This window comes from Podarcis bocagei, assembly GCF_964188305.1.
Source record: "Podarcis bocagei genome assembly, chromosome: 6".
Lineage (NCBI taxonomy): Eukaryota > Metazoa > Chordata > Lepidosauria > Squamata > Lacertidae > Podarcis > Podarcis bocagei.
In genome coordinates, this window is record NC_138130.1 from 11,870,733 (window position 1) to 11,883,751 (window position 13,019).

At 44.1% G+C, this 13,019-nt stretch overlaps 1 long non-coding RNA gene across 5 annotated transcripts in view; it reads right to left on the reverse strand.

Annotated features, from left to right (window-relative positions):
- Positions 1–1,191: 1,191 nt before the first annotated feature.
- LOC308589434 overlaps positions 1,192–13,019 on the reverse strand; it is a 37,561-nt gene continuing 25,733 nt past the window's right edge. For all 5 annotated transcript variants that reach the window (XR_014009228.1, XR_014009229.1, XR_014009230.1 and 2 more), the window contains 3 exons: positions 11,708–11,811; positions 10,271–10,322; positions 1,192–1,465 (listed from right to left, as the gene is read on the reverse strand). This is a non-coding gene — a long non-coding RNA (uncharacterized lncRNA). The remainder of the gene's footprint in view (positions 1,466–10,270; positions 10,323–11,707; positions 11,812–13,019) is intronic.

A 13,019-nucleotide genomic window follows, 5' to 3' on the forward strand; every position in this document is an offset into this window, starting at 1 on the left:
ATACCATTTCCTCAGAAACAGCGTGCACGAATATGGCAAGTTCATTTTTTTAGAGTTTGGTGCTGTGGGTTAGGTTTGGGTTGCAAATCTCACATGATTCACCAGCTATTCTCTCCACCAATTTTACATTCTTAAATTGGCAGTGCTCTTTCAAGTGGTAGCTTTGGCTGCCCTACTTTGTTTAGGTATATCAAAACATTGGTTGACCACACCTGTTTAGCAGGGTCATGGTGTCCCATGGAAATGTATTTCATTTGACTATGTGGGTGAATGTTAAAACTGTAGACGAAAAATGGATAAGGTGTGCGTACACAAATGCTGTAATTTATGTAAAAATTTGGTTGTGTGATTTTCGTTGAAAATAAATGCCAAGTCAACATGACTGCATTGGGCAACTAGTTGAGAACTATTGCATCTGATGGCTGCCAAACGCTTTATTTGCAAAAGGTGAGATGGGGCGAAAAAGATTTCGGGCACAAATGTAAGAGAGACAGGACCAAACCTGTAGTTCTCCTGGAGGCCTCAGATTTTCACTACTTCCAAACAAAGTTCTGTAAAATGAGGAAGGTAAATACCTGCCTTCATATTCAGTGAAAGATTCATTCATTTAAAGTATTTTTTACCTTTCTCTTCAGTCAGAAAAGGCTCTTAGGGTGGCTTACAGCAGTCAATAATAGGTAAGTACCTGACCTCAGGTTCAGACCTCCAATTGTCCCTATTTTCCTATAGTCCCGATTTACAGAAGCTGTCCCAGTTTCTGATTTGATCTTGGAATGTTCTGCTTTTCCTTAGGACACCCCTAGTTTCACTGGATAAATGTTAGAGCATATGGAGTTATGTGACCCCTGATCCAAGGAGATAAGTAACTATACAACCTTTAGAAGACACCTGAAGGCAGCCCTGGAAAGTTTTTTGAAATGTTTAGCAGATCTGGGACATACCTTCAGTCCAAGCATGGAGATGCTTGTCTTAAGTTGTTACTATATTGCATTGATTAAAAAAAAAAACAATATTGGAGGTAGTTTTGCTGCTGCAACCCACCAAAGCTCAGAGGGCCCTACCCACCAGCTGAAGACCAGTTGTATGGGCAGATTACATGTTCTGGGACACAAAAAAACAGAGGAGGTAGACATAAATACTCCTCTTCACACTTTCTGCTATGTCTTGTAGTGACATTTTTATTCAGGGGGCAAAAACAAAGACAGTCTACAAGCAGGTGTCCTCATAGATCATTGCTCACTCAGTATGTAAAAACTCATTTAAAGAAGGAAGGAGCAAGCAGTCAATGTATTGCAAAACTGAGCAAAGGGGTTATTTCATCTCATAGGCAACTGGGCCCAAATATTGTCTCTTGCCAGGTTTTCTTTCCTCATCTCATCTATCAGCAGCAGAGCCAGAGATGACTCAATTCTGGGTGGAGATGTGCTTTGCTAAGCCAAGATGCAGGTGTCACCAAGTTATTCACCTATGCACAGATCACAAACCAGAGGTTGTCATTCAAACAAACATCTCTGTTTAAATAAAAAAGGGAGACTAACCTCCAGCCAAACCACAGTGGAGGGAAACACAATCAGAGCATCAGCCAAAGATTCTACTCAATCCACTGTTTAAAGCCAGTGTTTGCTCATCATTGTTCATTTACTACTTCATATATTCCAAGGCGACTAGAAGAAGCACAAACAAATTCCTATTCTCACCTCAACACCTTGCATTTGAAAGATTGTGGATCTTGACAGCAGTGGGAGAATTATAATTAGGGGTGGTTGGGGGAAGTTTGCATTTCAAGGTACTTCCTGAAACAATATGCGAACTGAAACACACCAGTCTTTCGGAGTTCATACATTTCTGAATTTTGCAATGCAGTTCTCCAATCAAGTAATGTGTGCAAATGTGGTTATACTGGGGTAAAGTAGGTGTAAAAATGCAGGTACCAGTGAAAATTACTTGCAAAAATACATTGTATTTTGGGAGACGGCTTTACTAAAAAGGATTTTTTTCATCAAAACTGCATAAACAATGTGTGCATTAGGAGAAAATTGCAGTAAAATGCTGGTGAATTTTCATGACAACTAAAGAAATACACAGTGCTGTGAAAATGTGCCAAACAGAATGTAAGAGAGCAATCTTACAGCAAGATCTTCTGGATGAGCAGATTATAATCCAGCAGATCTTCAGCTGATTTGGGATGTTCACAGCACGGCCAGGCTGCACCAGCCTAAGTCCTTCATCTTTAGCTCAGCAATAGATATTTTAGCTCAGCCAGAGATAAATACGTATCTCTCTCATTCTGGCTCAAGCAGGAACCAGCCAAGTTTAGCATATTTTAAGATGGGGTAAATCCTGAATTCAGTACTGCTGAATTGAGTTTGGCTCTGGTGCAGGGCCGGCCCATTCATGAGGCAGACTGAAGCAGCCGCCTCAGGTGGTGGAATCCAGAAGTTCCTTTGTGGATGCCCCACCACCACTACCAGAGAAGAGGCTGTGGTAGGTTTCAGATTTTGGTGAGATCTCACCCAAACCCCAGAGCCATAGCTGTGCGACCTTAGAAAACAAGGTTTAGGTAGCAGTGTACGTCCAGAGCAGCACCTTCCTATTTTTGTCTCAGGTAATGAAACACAGCAGGCCACCCCATTTCTGATGTAACTTTATGCCAACATAACTTACATCAGTTCCTTGTGTATAGAATTGCTCCCCTAGACTGGAAAAAATAAGAAGTTGAGAGAAACTGAAACTGACAGATTTGCCCATCCCCAATTAGAAATAATGTTTGGGACAAACAGGTATCTTCACTTGAATGGGCAAAACAGGGAAATCAAATACTTGGAAAAGGAACAATAGGTTCCATTACAGCTCCACTGTCCACACCTCCAACAATTTTTCTAATTCTGGATTCCAGTTTCCTATACATCTAAGGCTAGCCTTGGATATTAAATATTGTACATATAAAAGTAAGATGATAGAAAAGGCTACAGCACCAATTTTCTGTATACAGAGAGTCTTTTGTACAGGGGCGGAACATTACTGTGTTTTTACTGTATATTCCTTTCGTATTCATGTGCTGTTTGCTGCTTTGGGGGCCTTTGGGCTAAAAAGAGAGAGAGATAAATAAACCATAGCACAACATAACATTTAATTATGCAGTAGGAAGCGATATAGTCTAGGAGCTGCTTGACCATAACAGCTGCTGTTTTTTTACAGTTTTCAGGAACAACCTTATGTGCAATGCTTGGGTGCGGGGAGTATGTAGGGCCTTAAATGAAACCCACAAGCCCCATTCTCAAATGCCCAGGGTCAGCTTCCACACACTGGAATCTTGGGGAGCTGCCCGAGCCTCAGCAGAGCCCATAACTGATATCTCCTCAAGCGTGCCTTCATCCCAAGCCCAGCACTCTGAGCGCCACTGGCTTCCCCGCTAGAACATTACTCTGGTGCATTGTGTAGAATTAAAAGTGCATCTAAATCCAAGCATTCTTCACTAACTGGAACACTGGTATGGCTGTTGTGGGCTGCTGCTGCGACCGTCAGGTAAGCCCACCAGGGCACAAAGATGGAAGAACCCCATCCCCCTGGGAACCTTGCCCAAGGGAGGCTCAAATCTGGAACTGCCCCTGCTTATTCTGCTTAAAAGGTAAAGGTAAAGGGACTCCTGACCATTAGGTCCAGTCGTGACCGACTCTGGGGTTGCGGCGCTCATCTCGCTTTACTGGCCGAGGGAGCCGGCGTACAGCTTCCGGGTCATGTGGCCAGCATGACTAAGCCGCTTCTGGCGAACCAGAGCAACACACGGAAACGGCGTTTACCTTCCCGCCGGAGCGGTACCTATTTATCTACTTGCACTTTGACGTGCTTTCGAACTGCTAGGTTGGCAGGAGCAGGGACCGAGCAATGGGAGCTCACCCCATCGCAGGGATTCGAACCGCCGACTTTCTGATCAGCAAGTCCTAGGCTCTGTGGTTTAACCCACAGCGCCACCCACGTCCCATTAATTCTGCTTAGCTTTAGCCAAATCACGCCCCCCCAGGACCTTTTAAAAGAGTAGCTAAGGGATCTGTATCAAAGTGAAGGCGACTAGATCCCCTTTGTCCTTCACCCCGTAATTCAAGCACTGGTGATGTGATCATATTGATGGGAAAGGAAGATGCAATTAGCAGAGGTATGCTGAATATTTATCTTACTGCACTGATGTGTTTTATTAGGTATGTCAGGTGATAGTCATTCTATTGTAACAGCCTCTGGCTAGATCAAATAATAAGTATTGTGCTGTAACAATAATTTTACTTTGAAATGACTTCTCTGCAGGAAAAATGATCTAGACGCAATGCCTTGTTTTGGTTTTTTTGTACATTGGTTTGCTGCCCTTAACCACATGAGGGAGCAGGAAAGCTTTGTATTACTTGAGAAGCCTGCAGAAGCATTCCTTCAGGAAGTGGTTTCTACCACAGAAGTCTTAGCTTATTTTGCTATTTACTGTATTTTTAAAAAATCATGCTCATACCCAAAGGGTTTGAGGCAGCTTCAACTGCCTAAATTTCCATCTAGGTCACAACAAAGGGGCAGGCACCAGTTCAGAACTAATACTGGGCCTGACTCTGACCAAGGGAGATAAAGCTGGGTGTGGTTCCGCATAACAATGGTATTATACAGCAAGACTCCATACCGCTCAACAGTCCCGTTTTGCACCAGAGCACTGGACCAAAGGGTGCTCGGTTTTTGCTCTCATGCTCTGGTGCAAATCATCTGGCTCACACCAGAGTGATGGACCAAAAGACCAAAAAAATGAGCGTCTTGATTTTGATCTGTGGGATGTTGAAGGGTATGAGACTGCAGACGACTGTGCTGTTTATCTTTATCAAGTAGGAAGATGGAAGAGATTGCTTTGGGATGCCCATGAAAATATGCCTCATTTTAGTCAAAGGTAATTTTGTGTGTGTGTGCATTTTAGATTATAGAAATCTCTAATAAGTAGGCCCGTTTAAATCAGGGGTGGTAGACCTCCTCCAGTTGTGGTAACTCCAGCTCCCATCAGTCCAAGCTAGCACAGCCAACAGTCAGGGATGATGGGAGTTCACACTGACTGAGAGGGACCATGTGCATCGCTGTCCAGGTGTCTGAACAACTGAAGGGGCATAGGCAGTAAGGTCTTGCCTGATATTCTTGGCTGAAGCTAGGCACAGTGTGCTATTTCATGCCTTAATGCTGTATAGAAGCCGGGTCTAGTAACTGGGCTTCCTACAAGCTAGCGTTGTGTAGCATCCCGTGAGTTGGGAATGGGTATACGGGTGGGACCAGGACACTCCGTCGGGAGAGCTTAGCTTTACCATTTCTCTTTCTTGCTGCACTAATCTGTCTGCTTCTCTGCAAATGGTAACCAGACTCAGCTAATCAGCCTTTATGTGCAATTTAGGCTTTCCAAGGCAGGCTAGTCCTGGTCTTTATGACCAGAAGCGGGCGAGCTGTGGGCGTTGCATGCCAATTCTTGCTGTACATAAATTAAGTGCATAGCCTTTCTCCAAAGGTGTGCTTGTTGCCTCTGAATCAGAACGAACAGGGAGCTTCTGGAAAAACAAAACATAGCCTGCTGGAACAAAATAAAGTGTACTTGGATGTTTGCCTGCCTGATTCTTCCTCTTTATTTCATCTTGGTTTGATGTAAATGTTACTGTTATTTTTAATGGGGTTTTTTTGGGGGGGAGGGGAGCCTCTTCAAACAACTCATATTATGAACCCATCTCCCTTTTCCTCTCATCCAAGCACTTCACTGAGTGCTACATTTCACTTTGCGAGTTCTCAAGCAATACGTCCTTTTCCCAGCAGCAGTCAAATCTTCCCAAAGGACAAATAGATTTTTATTCCTCCCCCCTTTAAACTAGCTTATTGCCTAGAATAGATATCTGAGAAACACATTCGCACGGTTCTCTAATCCTTATAATCTATAATCTATAATCCTTTACCACCCACATGCTCCTGTTTTCGAAAGGCAAGCTGCTAATTAGAATGCAGATTACTATAGCTGGAATTTATAGCAGCAGAATGTCAGTGTAACAGCAACTCTTAGCAGAAATGTGCAACCAACCTCTCCTTGAGAACTTCTCTACATGAGATAATTTGCTAATCCTTCCTTAAAGCCTTCCTTCCAATAGCTGGGCCACAATCCAAGAAACGCTCAGCTGGGCATGCTTAAAGTCAGTGGAATCAGTGGGCTTAATTTAAGCATGTCTAACTCGGTGTTGGATTGGGGCCCTAGCGTACTTCTCGAATATCCAGGGATTCAAGAGGCTTTCTTATTTTAATGAAAAACGCCATCCTTTTGTGTTAGCATTTATTACACAGCACCTTTATGCTGAATTGGGCTTAAACGTGCTTTATGAACCTTTGTGCAGCATAATGCACAGAAAACACTGCTGCAATCAAAGTGGGGATGCAGTCATTTTTAATAGGAAGAAAAACATTTTTTCTTTCTTTCTGCATGGTGGAGGAAGAGCAAACCTTCCAACTGAGAAATAATAATAATAATAATAATAATAATAATTTTTTATTTATACCCCACCCTCCCCAGCCAAGGCCGGGCTCAGAGCTGCTTACAAGCAATAATAAAAACAAGATGAGTGATTACAATAGAGACAAGGCCCAGGATACCCCAAGGCCTCTCAACTAGAAAAGGTTTAAAGGTAAAGGTAAAGGGACCCCTGACCGTTAAGTCCAGTCATGGACGACTCTGGGGTTGCGGCGCTCATCTCGCTTTATTGGCCGAGGGAGCCGGCGTACAGCTTCCGGGTCATGTGGCCAGCAGGACTAAGCCGCTTCTGGCGAACCAGAGCAGCGCACGGAAACGCCATTTACCTTCCCACCAGAGCGGTACCTATTTATCTACTTGCACCATGTGCTTTCGAACTGCTAGGTTGGCAGGAGCAGGGACCGAACAACGGGAGCTCACCCTGTCGTGGGGATTTGAACTGCCGACCTTACGATTGGCAAGCCCTAGGCTCTGTGGTTTAACCCACAGTGCCACCCGCATCCCTAGAAAAGGTTTAAGCGTTCATAATTTTTTGTGGGCTGTGGAGTTCTGTTTTAAATTAGAGGAATTTTAGATGATGGAGTTTATCTATATTTTCGACTTCAACTGGAATCCTAAAATAAATTAACTTAAGGAAGTTCATCGTGCAGCCGTTTCCTGCCCTGCCCTTCCCTTCCCTCTGTGTCCTGTTCCATCATTACTTTTCATTTAGAGGACAAGCACAAACCCAACTCCTCCACTAGGAAAGAGAGAGAAAGTGGTATGGAATATAGGTGTCGTGGAATCGTCCAGTTGCCGATTTGTGGATGCTGTTGTTGTTACTTACTTTGCAGCTTTAGTTCAATTTTTGTACAATGCATTTCTGACATTTTAAATATGCAAACTGCCCTGTGACCATCTGGCAATCAGCAGCATCGAAAAATCTAAATAAACATAAAACATTTGCACAGGGGGCAATCCGGTAGCAAGATCAGCCAGGATGAGCAGCTTAGCATGCAACTGATCTCTAGCTCAGCCAGCTGAATCTCAGCTCCGCTGGGCTGAACCAGCATTAAGTCACCAGCCCTGACTCAGCTGAAGATAACTCCAGCATAACTTGCTCTTCCTGGCTGAGCTGAGGCCGCTATAAGTCTCCCAAAAGGGGCATTCTGAGGGTGGGTGGGTGTGGCAGGCTGGGGGTGGGGTTAGGCCTGATCCAAATCCCATTCACTCCGTCACTTAGCCTGACAACCCAGCAGAGCACTATTTTTAAGGCTTGTTTTCCCTCTGCCAGGCTTAGGCAGAGCAGCAGCAGCAGCCCCACTGCTGAATGGCACTTGGATCTGGTCTAACTTTACACCTAACCTAAACCCCCTTCCTTTATGCCAGCACCCCGTGCGTAGGCTTTCCCCCACAATGAGCGAATGCAACGATGCTTAGTTTTTGGTTGCTGTTTTGTTAATGTTGTTACTGTTGCTTTATGAATTGTGCAGTACTTTGTGAATCCTTTCATATGACTTTAGTTGTAACGGTGTTGCTTGGCTTATTTCTTTCGTTGTTTTGTTAATACTGTTTTATAGATTGCAATTGTTTTACCGATAGTTTGCTAATTCTTCCATATAATTTGTGCTATATTTGTGATGTTCTATTATTTTATTGTTACTTATTGTTTGTAAGCTGCTTTGCGAGCCACTTGAATGAAAAGCAGTCTAGAAATATGCAACATATGGGGCAGAGACCGGTGGGGTCAGTTTTGTAGGCTGCCATAAGCACCCCACAGTTCTTTTAATCTTGCATAGAAAACAAGAAATCCTGAACTTTACTGCTGTTTAATGAGTGGCACTTTCTGTATGTGTTTTGGACTATGTTCATAGATAGTGTTGGGCCCTCATAATGTGACAGTTAACAATATTCTAATTTGTTGGTTTAATGTGATTTGCTTGCTGTTTCCCACTCCACTGTTTCATTTCCAAAACATGGTAATGCATTACATGAAAAAGCTTATCCATTAGTAACACTAATACTGCGTATGAATATTTAATACAAAATGCCACCGAATAAAATTGCCATTAAATATTTAAATTAGACTCGCATTTTCATATGTATGCAGATGACTCATTTCCCGTAAAAACACCTCCATACACTAATATATCACTCAGACCTTGTCAGTATAAATCAGATGTTTAGTGCAACTTGCTCTGTCAGTGAATGAATATGAAATGCTTCTTCAAATATTAACACTCTGTTTGATGCACATCCCAGCCTAGGCTGAGAACAAAGGAAGGAACGTAGTAAGATAAAAAATGAACAGGCCCAAGGATGGTATCTAAGCTGGCCAGATGTCCTCTTTTTAAGCCTCTTTTGATCTACCTGTCCCGTATCCTTACCTGCCCTCAGTTCTGGTATCTCAAATGCATAGTTAGTGGGGTAAGATATTGTTTGTTACGACTAGGTAACTTGTGATCTAGAAATACTGCAGGAACTGTTAGTTACAGTCTTGATTGGGGAAGAACTCAAAGCTAAGAGGCATTGATTATGATCTGTCTGTGTGAGATGAAAAAGTATGGCGGCATTCATTTGACACAGGTGTCCCATTTGTAACATCCTCGTGGCAATAACGATAGACTCCTTGTTCTTCTGCCCATACCATTCCAGAACCATTTCTCACTGCGGCTTCAAATTTCAGCCCCCAGTCAATTGGACCATGAGCAGAAGGAGCCGGCTTGTTCCACAAAGGCTTGCGCAAGAGTAACTGCAATGCCCTAGAGAAAGCAGCTGCCATAGCAGTTCTTGTCCTTCACTTTACCTGGAACCAGGACTTGGCTACAACACACTTTCCGACCACGTTTACAGGACACTCAAGCATGGGAACTCCTCGTTAGATCCGATCCCTACACTGTTCTAGGACGTGCTCTCTTCACCATCAAACACCCGTGGAACCGACTGACTTGCCACAATGGGACTTATATCCAAGCACAATGGGGAAAACCCACTCGGCACTACAACCCATTCGAACAAGGAAAAGGACTTTGGGAAGGCTACACCAATTCCATGTATTACGAACACTGGACTTATGGATTTTATTGCAGTGACCCTACCGCCGCCTCCACTATCCAAGGTATTTGTATACGTAGATTTTGCTGTGTCTGGGATTTAGGGACTTCTTCGACTTGGGAAGGGAAAATGCACCTTGAAGGCTGGCTGCATCCTGTGGGGTGAGGTACCGCTTCGGAATGGGACCCAGAGATGTGGTGGGATAATGACCGACTTAAATCTCCTTCATCACCAAGATCCCCTACACCCCATAGGCACAGCCCCTAGGAACGTCAAATTATCAGAGTTACTCATCCCCACTCATTCCCAACAGTTGTCTGCATGGCAAAGCAACACTTCTATACAACTTCTCCAGAAGGTCATCCACACTACCAATATGTCTGATTGCTGGGTATGTGCCCATACTCCCTCACACCACAAACAAGGGGTACCCTTCATCGCCACACCCCTCACAACGCCCCAATACAGGACGGACTTTCTGCTAAATTGTAGCCTCACTTTTTTGAAACCAACCCTGCCGTATGTCTATCTGAGTGGTCAGGCAATAGGCCCCGTGTGCAAGGAGTTCTTGGGAGCTGGAGACCATGCAGGATCCAGTACGTGTGCAGAAAAAACAAAACCATTTGTCAACACCTCTGGAGACGGGAAATCAACCCAAACACCTCTTGTACAGCAATCACAAACGAATAACACCATTTAACCCTTCCTCAACACACCACTTACCTGTGCTAAATCCTTTCAACATACCTTGAAACCACACCTCTTCTGACATCTACTGTATAGAAATTTAAGGTATAAATGTAAGAGATTTCTTTTGTTCGGGGTTCCTCCTCCAATGCCTGTAGCATGACTGGGAACCTTGTTGCCAACAGCTATTTTTAAAATAAAGTTCAGGCTTACGTAGCTGCCTTGCTTTTGCTAGAATCTGGTCTGGTCTCTGTCATTTCCTACCGGCAGGAGCTTTCAAATACGCTCCCTCCGGAGGTTCGGACTTCCTACTGGAGTCGGACCCCTTTAGCTAGGGTGCCTCTCAGCTTTCTGTTTCATTATTATTTATTGAATTTATATACCGCCCTATACCTGGGGTTGTGCTTGTAGCACCTGTGCACACCCTTGCCTGTCCTTAAACTCCCTGGGAAGACAAGTCTAGCCGAATCACCCAGGGCCTTTCCTCTCATGTGACTAATCTTACTTAGCGCCTCTGCTTCAATACTTAGTAGAGATAAGGCATCCAGCCCGCCTTGTTGCATAGCTGTTCTATTGGGATTTTTAATATTCTTCACCTGAGAAAATGAATGCTCAGCTGAGCAATTTGTGACCATTACAGTCATACCTCATGTTACGGATGCTTCAGGTTACGTCTTTTCAGGTTGCGTCCCGCAGCGACCCAGAAGTATCGGAAAAGGTTACTTCCGGGTTTTGCCACTCGCGCATGCACAGAAGTGCTAAATCGCACTTCGTGCATGTGCACAAGTGCCAAATCGCACCGCGCACCTGCACAGATACGGCACTTCAGGTTGTGCTCTTTTCAGGTTGCGAACAAGCCTCCGGAACGGATCCTGTTCGCAACCAGAGGTATCACTGTAACGTTTAAAATCTGGTAATGGTAAAATTTATGTGGTGTCCGCCTTCCCTGATGCCCTAAGCACGTGCTGATTTTGCTTAATGACCGCTCCCCGCTTAAAATGGGGGGCGCCCTTTGCATGGACGCGTGCAGCCCCTAGATCTGGAGCGGCTCCAACAGCATAGGCTTGGTTTGCCTTCCCTCAGGTGGGATACCTGGAGGTCTCCGCCTACCTCAGTCAGTTGTCCAATCCCACCTGGGGGAAGCGTTGCCAAGGAGACCAGGCCAGGTAGGGGAGGGATTACCTGCCCACACAATAGAGGGAGGATCTTACCTAGGAATCCTCACTTGGCTCAATCCAGCCTGGCCTGGCTTCTTCATTCTGGGGCATGGCATGTATTGTGGACAGTATTTACCAAACTTTGCAAACATAGTGGTGTATCATTCTATATTTAGAATCTAATTTTTGCATGAATCAGATCCACGTCTCTCTTTCTCAAGTGTCAAATCACCCACAGGACTTTGAAGGCCCATTGCAATATGCTCTCATAAAAGGCCTATTCTGAACCCAGGGAATGAATCATCCCAAAGGATACTTTTAGCGCAGCACGTCAGGGAAGCTCATAACGCAGTTCTGTCCAAGGCACAGTCAAGATCTGGTCCTGGAGATAGATCAATGACCAACTGCCTGCAGATACCACTGTGAAATGAAAGCATTAATAGCCTGTTTCTATGCCTTGGGCACTCTAAAATACCTGCTAGAGAAAAATGCTTTCATCAGACAAAAAGGTACATCAAATGTCAAGCCAGGGAATTTGCTTTTCTCATAACTGGGGGCATTCCTGGAGAGGGTGAACAATCTGTTTTTCATCTTCTGGAAAGTCATCAGTAGAAAATGATATGGCACGAGCACCCTATCAATTACCCCACTGGTTTACTTAGCGAGCTTAGTGACCAGGCTAACCATTATGATGCAGAGCACTGTAGTGTACAGAAGACACACGCTTGTGTACCCTAGGCAGCAAATGTTCACCTCTGTTAGTTGCAAACTGAGTGCCGGACCACTTTGAAATTAGCTGCTAGGCATCATGTTAGTTTGTTACTTTGATAATGTTGACGGAAGAAAACAGATTTAGAAACAAAGCGTTTCTGCTTTTCGTTCTGAGAGATTTTAAAACCAATTACCCCCCCTGAAAATATGGGTGGGCCAAAGTTTGATTGGGATCCAGTGGTAGATCTCTGAGCAATGTGCAGGAATAGTGTAGATATTTGTGTGGCAGGGCTGAGAGCTCAGTTCTGGTCCTGAAAACCAATTTTGCACTTGGCTCCAGCCAGGGGATCTCAAGGTTCTAGTACAAAAACAAGGCAGATCCTGCAAGACCGATTTTATTTCTCTCACGTCATTTCATTTCTGGTTCTGAAAAGAGGAGAGAGTAGTTAAACAAAACAAAACCAAAGTAGCCCCCAAGCTACAGCGAGCTGGACAGCTGGTCCAGATGTTCCCTATCAAAACTATTCGGTGTCCAACTTACTGTATCCCAACCTTAATTAAAATCCTACTAAAAATCTGTACTGGAGGCACTAAATAGCCTGAAAACATGTTGAACTGATAAAAACTACGTATGAGATTTGGTTTGGCCGGCCCTGCAGTCACTTTGTAGTAAGAGGCATCATTCTTCAGTCTCCAAGACGGCAAAATTGTGTGATTGTCATCTGTGACAAATACTTTTTATTGTGGGATTTTGTCTTCTGGCAAATGAATCTCAACATGGAGGGATGGCACCTTGATAGAGATGTACAAAACTCCTAGGAGCTGACTTACCATTTGTCCAAGATACGAAAGGCAAGCCTTAGGATTCTTAATAAATCAGTTATGGTTTCCCTCAGGCGACCACATTTCTCCAAAGG